Consider the following 11,437-nt stretch of genomic DNA (forward strand, 5'->3'; position numbering starts at 1 on the left):
AGACTAGTAAGGTCAGGTATATGCTTTAGGAAAACTAAACTGGCTCCACAGTGAAATGTGGATTAGAGGAGAAAACTAACCATGTGGAGGACAGATTCCAAGGGCATCCCACGAGACTTGCCTGCAGATGATCATACCTTTGAGTGTGGGTGGGACCCACGACTGACCTCCAACCAGTGCAATCTGGCAAAGATGATGGGGTGTCACTTTGGTGATCACAGTACATTATTTTGCTCCATTTTGACAGTAGCTGGACACTAGAGACACTCTTTCTCCCTTTCTAGCTTTGGGAAGCAAGCATCCATGAATCCCACAGCCACAACAACCACATGAAAAAGGAAACGGATTCTTCCCCAGCTGAGTCTCCTGATTATAACCCAGTCCTAGGGGACACCTTGATTGCAGTTTCATGAGAGCCTTTAAGGCCAGGACTTAGCTCAGATGTGCCAGGACTTATGGTTCACAGAAATAATAAGCCCATGAGATAATAAATGTGTGTTGTTTCATGCAACTAACTTTGCACTGACTTGTCTGGTAGCAAAAGATAACTAAAACAAACATTTAGGCAGGTTCTCAAAAAGTAGGCTATCATGGGGAAGGCCTGAAGTGAACAGATGCCAAGGGCAGAAGAGGGGGATAGGGATGAGGGGTGGGTGTGGCAGATATTTAAGAAGGTAGCAGGGCAAGTGATTCACAAGAGGAGCAGACAGAGGTGAACTCCTACCATCATGGGGCAAGATGGTTGGAAAATGTCCCTGAAACAGGCTCAGCCCGTTTTCATGAGGTCAAATCACAGAGCAGTCCGAGGTGGGGAGAATCAGACGTGCTTGTTCCTTAACCCTCTTCAGAGGAGTTTCTCTCCTTGCAGAGAGTTCCAAGAGGACCTCAGCGCAGCCACCCCAGACCACCAGCCATCATCGGTAATTTGCTGACAAAGCAGATAAGCACCTACACAGAGAAGACCCGCAGAAAATCAAGGAGGCGTTTCAAACCCTTGGGGACTTTTCAAATAATTGTGCTGAGACAATCCAGGAATGATTTGGGGGAAAAAATGGATCCCATATATCAAGGACATAAACAAAAGATGAAACTATGAAAAGAGTTAGAAGGAAAGTATGGAAGAGTATCTGTAATAATCTTGAACTAGGAAGAACTTTAAACACATGACCCAAATCCAAATGCCACTTTTTAAAATGCTAAAAATAAAATGCTATACCTGAGTTCAAATTTTTTTAAATACCTAATACCACAAAATACAATAAAATCAAAAGAAAATGGAAAAAATAAGAACAAAATACTGGCAACATAGCTGACAGGCATAGGGCTAATTTCCTTGCTACATGAATAACGTGCATGTGCAAACATGTGCAAGTCTCTAAGAAGCAACCCAGTAGAGAAATGTACAATAAAGAAGAAATTAAATTGTCTGTCCACAAAGCAGGGAACACGAATGCATTTAATACATCTGAAATGATGCACATCCTCACACATGGCAGGAAATACAAATTAAAACTACAATGCAATCCAGTTTCTCATATATTAGGTTGGCAAATACGCTTAAATATACACAGTGCTACAGAACCAGAGTGTATATAACTGCTCTCATTCATGGTTAATGGAGTTTAAATTGGTATCACTACCAAGTATAGAAAGAGAAATACACAGACTCTCTTGAAAAGGACACACAAGCACTGGTAACAGTGACAGTCTGCAGGAGAAGACCCATGCGGCCACTCGAAGACACAGGAAGTGAAAGGGGAATCTTCACGCATCCATGTTGTACTGTTTAAAACTTTCCCAAATACATAATACCACATTCTCAATAATTCTAAAAAGTAATAAACTGAAGGAAGTAGAGAGGATTTCCATTTCTGGGAAGACAGAATAAACACACTTTACCCTATACATCCCCCTAAGTACAACTAAAAACCCTGATTTTATACATAAAACAAACGCAACATGAAACTGAAAGGTAAAGAAGAGCAATTGGTTGGGGACTTTGGAACCCAGGGACCTCAGGAAGACAAGAAGCTAGGCTTGCTGGATGGTGGGTTTTCTTTTGGCCTCACGTAGCCCAGATTTGGAGCTGAAGATGCTGGCAACTTGGAAATATTAATGGCCATAGACAAAAAAAATTCCCACAAAAGCGTGCTCTTCCTAGCCAAAAGGCTAGGAAAGGGGCAGCTTAGAAAGACAAACTGGTACATAGTAATTGCTTTAATCTAGCCAAACACCGCAGAAAAAATTGCGGTCCCACCCCATCCATGCTTCTGGACTCCCACTCCCACCCAGCAGTAATGACACACCCAAACCCCTCCTTGCTGGAGTAGTGTCAGAGGAGGTTTACTGGAAAGCCAAGACTGTTTACTACTTCTCAACAAAAAAGACCACTCTCAACCCCTGTGGTGTCAGTGGAGGTCACAAGGGGACCAGTAACTAGGCATTCCAACCCCTCCAATCCAGAAAGGAATTTGTTGAGGTCAAGTGGACTTCAACTTCCACCTGGCAGTAATAAGGCAGTGCTCCCAAACTCCCCTCTGGAGCATGTTTTTTAAAAAAATAGCCAAAGTGAAAGGCTTAAATAGGATCTAAGGTCTCAAAATATATTACCCAAAATGTCCATGTTTCAATTTTTAAAATCACTTATCATAAAGAACCAGGGAAATCTTAAACTGAATAAAATATATTCAGTAAATGCCAACTCCAAAATGACAGACATGCCAGAATTATCTGGCAAAGATATTAAAGCAGCCATTATAAAAAATGTTCCAGAGACTTCCCTGGAAGTCAGTGGTTAAGACTCCAAGCTTCCAATGCAGGGGCCACAGGTTTGATCCCTGGTTAGGGAACTAAGATCCCACCCTGGTTAGGGAACTAAGATCCCACATGCCATGTGGCATGCCAAAAAAAAGTTTCAACAAGCAACTATGAACATGTTTGAAACCAATGCAAAAACCTAACAAGGAAATATAAGCTATAAAGAAGAACCAAAGAAAACTTTAGAACTGAAAAGTACATTAACTGAAATGCCAAATTCAATTAATGGATTCAATAGCAGAATGGAGAAAACAGAGTTCATTGCAGTTAATGAACTGCAATATAGAGCAATAAAAATTACCCAAACTGAAAAAACAGAAAACAGACTGAAAAAGCAAACAAGCAAAGCCTCAGGCATTTATAGTAAAACAATAAAAAGTCTAACATTCTTATAAGTTATAAGAAGTCCAAAAGGAGAAAAAGGGTGGGCTGAAAAAGTGCCCAATAATAAAACCCCCTCAAATTTGGAGAAAGACACAGATTCAAGAAGATGAAAGAATTTTTAAATGAAATAAATGGAGATAAACCCACATCAAGACACATCACAGTCAAACTTCTGAAAACAAAGACACAGAAAAAAATCTTGAAAACAGCACTAGAGAAATTACACCTACCAATATGGGGAAACAATTAGAATGATAGCCGATTTCTCGCCAGAAACCATGGAGACCCAAATAAGCAGAACAACGTTTTTCAAGTGTGAAAAGAACTGTCAACCCAGAATTCTATATCTAACGAAAATATCCTTTAGGGATGAAGGGGAAATAAATTCATTCTGAGATGAAAGAAAACTAAGATAATTTGTTGCCAACAGACCTATCCCCTAAAAGAGTGGCTAAAGGAAGTTATTTAGAAAAAAAAAAAAAAAAAAGGAAAAAGAAATGATTGAAGAAATCTTTGAATATTGTGCAAGAACATATTTAAGCAAAAGTGTAGGTAAATACAAAACTGATTTATTTCTCCTCTTTAATTTCTAAGTGATATTTAATGGTTGAAGCAAAAATTATAACACTAATGTAGTTTTAAATATATGTAGGGGAAATATTTCAGACTATCACTTTATAATCAGGAGAAGGCTAAAAAGACATAAAGGAAGGTAAAGTTTCTATATTTTGCTCAAATTGGTAAAATGATGACACCAGAATGATGTGCTGTCACGTACACATGACGTACCTATCACTAAAAAGGCTATGCAAACAATATAAACTGAAAAATACTATAGGTAAGTCAAAGTGGAATATTTAAAAATGCTTCGGTAACACATGAAAAAGCAGGGAAAAGGAAAATAAAACTGAAAGCAAGAACAAACAAAAAATATAAAACTTCATAAAACATCAATAATTACATTAAATATGAATAGTCTGAATACATTAAATTTTGAATAATAGTGATTCAAAACATGAATCACTATTCTGTCAATAAGAAATTCACTTTGAGTAAAATGATATAGGCAGGTTGAAAATAAAAGGATGCAAATGCATATATCATATGGACATTAATCAAAAGAAAGGAAAATGGTTATATAAATAGGAGACAAATTAGACTTCAGAGGGAACATTACCAGAGACAAAGAGGAGCATTTTTTAACTTTATTTTTATTATTGACACTATTACAGATAGAATGATCACAATCATATTAACAAAAATATGGAACACTTCACAAATTTGTGTGTCGTTCTTGTTCAGGGCCATGCTTATCTTCTCTGTATTGTTCCAATTTTAGCATATGTGTGGCTGAAGTGAGTACAGAGAGCAATATAATATAATGATAAAAGGTTAATCCACCAAGAAGACAGAGCAATCCTAAATTCACATGCATCAAACAACAGAGATACAAAATATGTGAAGCAAAACCTGACAGAGCTGAAAAGAATAAAAACATAAATCCACACCTACATTTTCAGATTTCAACATTCCTCTCTCAGAAATTAATAAAACTAGGCAATCAGCAAGGATATAGAAAAACCCAAAAACACCATCAGCCAACAAAATCTAATCAACATTTCCAGAATACTCCACCCAGTAATAGCAGAATGTACATTTTTCTCAAGTGCTCAAAGAACATATGCCAAGATAGACTATATCCTAGGCCATAAAACAAATCTAAATAAGTTCAAAAGAACTGAATTTTCATACAGAATTCATTTTCTATTTCATATAGAGTGTGTTCTCTGACCTCAAAGGAATCAAACTAGAAATCATAACAGCAAGATAACAGGAAAACCTCTAAACACTTGGAAAAAAATCAGTGTACTTCTAAATGATCTGTGAGTCAAAGAGGAATCCAGATGTCCTTGAAATGGGTGAACTGTTAAGCTAATTGTGGTTCATTCATACCATGCATCACTACTCAGCAATAAAAAGGAACAGACTACTGGTAAATGTACCAACCTGGATGAATCTCCAGGGAATTACACTGAGTGAAAAAAGTCTGTCTCAGAAAGTTGCACTTATACTATATTATACATAACATTCTTGAAGTGATAAAATTATGGAAATGAAGAACAGATTATTAGTTTTCAGAGGTTAAGTAAAGAATCAGAGCAGAGAAGGGAAGTGGACATGGCTATGAAAAGGGAACAGGAGAGACCTATGTGGTGATGAAAATATTCTGCTTCTTAATTGTATCAATATCCTAATTGTGATTCTGTATTATATTTTATAAGATATTGCCAATGGAGAAAACTAGGTTGAGGATACAAGGGATTCCTCTGTACTATTTTTTATAACTGCATGTGAATCTCTAATTATCTTAAAATAAAAAGCTTAATTACAAAAGAGTAGAGAATCCCTCCCAGAAGGTGTGTTATCAAGGCAAGAATGCCAATATATATACATTCTCCTTTTCTCACTCTCTCTCCCCCTCTCTCTCAGACAAACACACACAGACACCCCACCTATCAAGTGCCTTCAGCTATCACCATCTACATTTGCACTGACTTTCTGCCTCTCTTTGGACCAGCCTCATCCAGTCCTTTGTGAGTTCAGAGAAAACACCTCTGAGGCCTTTCCTTTGGCTCCTGAAGCTCTTCCCCAGCTTGGCCTAGGAGCAAGCACTGAATTTATAAAAGGAACTGAGAACCCACTAAGGAGATAAAGGCTGGCAGGTAGCCAAGCTGTATTTTAGGAAGGCCATGCCCCTGAAATTAAACATAAAAGAGGATATATGTATGGTACATGGTTCTGTGCACACCACAGGCTTTTCTGGAGAGATGGTCTGTGGCTCTCACCCACTTCTCAAAGACGATCATTTCCCAAAGAGGCAAGAGAAGGCAGAGGCCTACACTTGAGACCCACACCACCATTTTCTGCAGCCTCAGGAACAACCAGTTAGCTCTGCCAAGCCCAGACCACCTTCTGGAATCTCCCAAGAAGCTTCCTGGTATTCCTTCTCGGCCCTTAGGATGTTTAGCTTCCATCCTGTAGAGCTGGAAATGTCAGAGCTTGAAAATCTTTCATTTAAAATTTCCATGCCCACCCACCAGAAGAAGAAACTGAAGCCCAGAAATACAGGATGACTTTGCAAGATCATTCAGAAAGTTAGCTGCCTAGTTCAAGCCAGAACTCAGGTCTCTTCCTTGCTACCAGCTTTGGGACATCTGTTCCTTAGGTTGGCACGAGAGCCTGACATCAGACAGGGCAACAGGAGAGCAAAGGCAGGGCAGAAGGCCTGCTGTCACCATGGTACCACCAGTGACAGAAGGCAGTGGGGACCACCCAGGCATTGGGTTAAAATGAGCACAGATATGCAGACGTTAATGAGCAAATGCTTCCTCTGAAAATACCTAACAGTCCTTCCAAAGAGGTAATGAGCATTATACCTTAGAGGTACAAACAGGTGGCAATGGAGCTCAGGAACACTAGAGAAATGCCATCACCTTGGAAAACAAGCCATTCAAGGCCACTCTTTCCCAGGGATGTTTCCATCCAGTCCCTTCTTTCTCCAAGCCCCTTCACTCCCACCCGTGTCTCCATTCACCACGTGCTCACTCACCCAACAAATAATAAGTAAGGAGTTCCAGAGAGTTGTGATTGAGGGGTTAGAAGGCAGGAGGCCCTGAACTGTGAAGATGCAAATAACATCTCCAGCCCAGTCAGGCCCAATTCGAGCCCTGTAGCCCTATGTGTGCCTAACCCTTGCATCCATCAACAGGCCGATTGCTGACCTCGCATCACCCCCGAGCCATCTGCCTCCCTCGTGGCTGTCTCCACTCATCTTTCTTCCCAGCTGAAGGCTCAGCTGGCTGCAGTCTGCAGAGAATTGGGAGCAGGGAGAGCCTTGTCACCAGACAATTGGAAGAGCCTCCTGCCCAGTCTCCAAGCTTGCAGCCCTTTAATCTGTAGCCACAGTGAACATTCCAAATCACACCTCAGACCATAGCACTCTCCTGGCATGCCTGTGCCTCCCAGCATTTCCCATACTCCTTTGCAGTTAGGCTGGAGCCATGTGCCTGGTTCTAGCCAAATTGAACAGGGTAAGAGTGGAACTCCACATGGCATTTCCAGGCTGGGGGTGCTAGGAGTCAGCATGCTTTCTCCACCCTTCTCTTTCCTCCCACTGTGACTCTGAAAGTCTCAGCAGACATCACTGGAGTAGAATCACACCTTTGAGGTTGAGCTATTAACATGTTAGGGGTTGCTTATTGGACAGTTAGCATTGATGGACTAATAAACTTTCCAGTGGGGAGCCATTGCCCTCAGGATATAAGTCTAAACCCTTTAGTGTAGCCATGCTCAATGCCTTTTATGGCCTGGCCCAGACCCCATATCTGGACTGTCTCTTGGCTCTCCCCTAAACACACTCTTACAGTAATTGTGATTCAACCATATTTGCAGGTTCTGGAAGAGCTATGCCTCTTCTCCCCCAAGATGTCCCCTCTATCTGGAACTCCCTTATCTCTCTCTACTCCCACCCCTCCATCTGCTTAGCAAACTCCTACTCACTCTTCAACTCCCAGCTCAAGCAGCCCCCAACTCCAGCTTTCTGTGGAAGAGCTGGGGGCAGCTTCTTCCTCACTGGAGGCACCCCCTCTCCAGCTCCCAGAGAGTCCCTTGCTCGCCCTGTATCTCAGCTTTTGTGTTTGACTTTGGGCGCTGCCCACTGGGCTGTGAACCCACAAGGACAAGGGGAGTGTTCTCCCCATCTTTGTTCTCCTAGAGACTTCCTCAACATCCATTCCTTCAGAAGATGGTTAATGAGCACACAGAGCCTACGTGCAACTTCCTGGGGAAGATCGCCTCTGCTTGAGAGAGAGATTCAAACAAGTTGTAGGAGCTCTTCACAAAAAGAAGAGGCTTGGAGTGAGGAATAAAATGACCCATAATTATCCTGGGCTCTAGAAAGAGCTCTAACAGGCCAGGTCTGGCTGGCTCTGTCCCCCATTGCCTCAATGTCCCTAGCCAAGGCAGTCCCCTCTCTGTCATCTCGGGTCTCTCGCAGCACCAGGTTACGTGGTTCTGAGCATGGTGAAGCCATTTCGGCCATCCTACCTGCTCTTCCTTAGTCCCTCTCTTTCCCAGAAGCCTCCACTCAGAGCACCCTGTCCATTTCCCCTGATCCCTTACCCATTTAACTAGAACCAGCAAGGTATGAAGTATTACACTTCCTCGGGCATTCTACTTTAATATGAGACCACGGGACACTCAATGGAGCAGTGCTCACTGAGGAATTTCAGGCACAAGATAGTGGGACAGACATCCAGCCAGTGGTGAGGAATGCTCTGGAGACATGCCTTCCCTGCCCGTCCACTAATCCACCCATCACAACACCCAGGCGAGAGTTGAGTGCTGGCCTGAAAGAGAGTTAATGTCGGTGGAATATCCTGAGGGCGGGACCCGAGCTCCTCACTCCTCATTCTGCAGCCTCTTTTATCTGGTATTTCTGGGCAAGACAATGAGCAGACAGACTGGAAAGTTACAGACAGGCCAGCTTTGCCGATCCCTGCCAAAAATGCAGCGAAGGAAGCTGGAGGAAGACTCGAGCCTCTTTAATTTCCTCTTCTGTTTGGCTTCGCCTGTGCTCCCCCTCCCACACCACTCGGAGTCTTCTCTGCCCTGGGCTCTAACTCAGGAGGAGCCTGGCTTTCCATTCCAGATGTGGGAAACCCCTCCCTCACCCCAGACCCTTTGACTGGCGTGCTGGTCACACTGGTAAGGCTCTGGCCTCCCTTGAACAGCAACGGCACTTAAAAGCAGGAGCTCAACTAGGAATTCAAATTTCCAGGCCAAGCTGGAAACACGGTGGGCAAGAAAGGATGGGGGCAGGGGGATGGTCTCTCATTCTGTTGCTCCAGACTAGAGTCAGGACCCAGCCAGAAACAAAGCTGGGACGGGACTAAGTAGGAAGCACTCTCAAGAGAGGAGCGTCCTCAGAATGCCAACTAGACCACTTAGAGTGCCCCACCCCTACCCAGCAGGATCTCCACCATCTACATGTGAGCACATGTACCCACACAACAAGTGTAACTGCAGAAGAAGACAAACAAACAAAAAGATCAGGATTGAAATCCTGTCTCTATCCTCTACTGACTTCTTCCTCTACTGACTTCTTCCTCTACAAACTAGGGACAGGTTTCAGGATTGCAATGAGCATAACACTCCTGCTATGCGACTTGGACAGAGAGAGCCCTCCATAAATGTTCATTCCTCCCCAGATCCTGGCAACCAATTGTCATTTGAAAATGACAGCTCTGCCATCAACTAGCTTAGTGACCCCAGGCAAGTCCCTCACCATCTGGGGCTTTCTTAAACTTTCCTAATCTTGAAGAGCAGGGTTTCTCCAACTGAAGTGTGCATCAGAATCACCTGGAGGGCAGGTAAACACAGATGACTGAGGCCCAACCCCAGAGTTTCTGATTCTGCACTTCTGGGCTGGGACCAAATGCTTTGCATTTCTAACAAGTTCCCCAGTGATGTTAATGTTGCTGGTCTGGGAAGCACACTTTGAAAAGCTCTGAAGCTGAAGCAGCCTAAAATCTCTAGTTCTAGCAGTTTAAAGAGTACATTAAACTAATCCACATTAGGTGATGGCTACTGGTTCAATGTGTTCTTAAGGCTCCTTGTACTTTAAATAAGATAATGTCTTGACTCAAAGAAATCAACTTTTATTACCCTACTTCTAAGCTGGGTATCAAAAGAGTTCTCGAGTCTATGACTAGGACAATGATGTTGAGGGAATCACTGTGGAGAGGCTTCCAGGCCTTCTAGTCTCACTATGCAGGTGTGACCGAAAAGGCATTTCATTTGCAATACTCTGGTGTCCCAAGTGACTCAGCTGCACTTGGCTAATTACCATTTAGGGGCATGATATCTGAGGCCGAGAAAAGGCCCCTGGTTGCCTCAGATCAGCCCAAGGCCAGGCACCATTGCTAGAAGCAGGGCTGTCAGTCAGCTGTGACATTCTGGGTGGCCCCCACCAACCTCTGTCACAGTCGGGGAGAGCAGCCCCTGCCTGGGGAGGCCAGCAGAGCCCAGGGCCTGCAGCCCCAGAGGCTGCCACTCTGTACCCCTGCCATGTGGGGTGTAGGACCCCTCTCAGCTTCACTCCCTGCCTTTGTGTCACTCTAAGACCTGTCCAGCAAGGGGGCCGGGCTCTGTAAATGTTGCTGTCATTCTGCTAATGCTCTGGGCCAGCCTCAGGGAAGAGAACTGCCCTGCGTGTCAATTATAGCATAATGATACCTCCTCTGTGACTGTGCACCAGTCCCCCACCCAGCACGGCCCTGCCTTTGGTGCACAGGAACACTGAAAAGGGAAGAGATCGTTATGCAGCGACACCTCCCAGCCCCACTGTGTTCTCAGTATTTCCATTCGCAAACTCAGGCACGTGGACCAAGTCTTCAGGAAAAAGATCAGGGCTGAGAAAAAGAAAGAATGAATCCAAGGCCTGCAAGAGGGCTGAGATGAAGCCCTCAGACACCCAGCCTGGGCTCCCACTCCAGCCCTGCATGCAGGTCACAGGGGATGGGGCAGGGGGTGCCTCCAGCCAAGCCCACCCACAGAGCATCACCCCACCAATCACCTGGTTTTGCTTTTGTTCATGCACCAAACATTTGGTAAGTCTATTGCTGTCTGAGTAGTGGATCGGTGATGGAGCTCTAAAGACAAACAAGAGGTGCCCCCTCCCACTCCCTCCAAAGCTCCTGGCCCAAGAGGGCGAAGCAGACATACACATTGTCGTCAGAAAATGCAGTGAGACCAGTGAATGCAAAGTCTATGCGAGCTCAGGAGAAGAGACGGCCAAGTTTTCTTGGGGCTGGGGGTGAGAAGGAAGAACACAATAAAGCAGGGCACAGAGGGTGATATCTGAACTCACCCGGGAGGACGACTAGGAGAAACCACGTCTGCACAGGGATAATATTAAAATCTGTAACAAATGCTAAGGCCTAAGCCTGGCCAAATGAGAGCAGATGCTGGGCTTGAACGTCAGCCTTACCAGGTAAATATGGCGAGTTAGACATATGCATCTATTACTTCTGTTTCCTCCCCAAACCCTACTGGAATGATCTTTTTTTTTTTTTTTTTTTTTTTAAGTTAGTATAAACAGACAAAGATGGGAAGAACCAAAGAGGAGAGAAAAGTAACAGAATTGGGTTTTCTTTATAAGATGTTAAACATCTTT

The 11,437-nt window shown here is 43.7% G+C and overlaps 1 non-coding gene across 1 annotated transcript; it reads right to left on the bottom strand.

Moving 5' to 3' along the window:
* Window positions 1-4,458: 4,458 nt before the first annotated feature.
* On the bottom strand, window positions 4,459-4,564 carry LOC138097767 (U6 spliceosomal RNA). Its single transcript, XR_011146510.1, has one exon. It is a non-coding gene; the product is annotated as a U6 spliceosomal RNA (small nuclear RNA).
* Window positions 4,565-11,437: the final 6,873 nt, after the last annotated feature.

The sequence above is a fragment of the Capricornis sumatraensis genome, chromosome 21, assembly GCF_032405125.1.
Source record: "Capricornis sumatraensis isolate serow.1 chromosome 21, serow.2, whole genome shotgun sequence".
Taxonomy (NCBI): domain Eukaryota; kingdom Metazoa; phylum Chordata; class Mammalia; order Artiodactyla; family Bovidae; genus Capricornis; species Capricornis sumatraensis.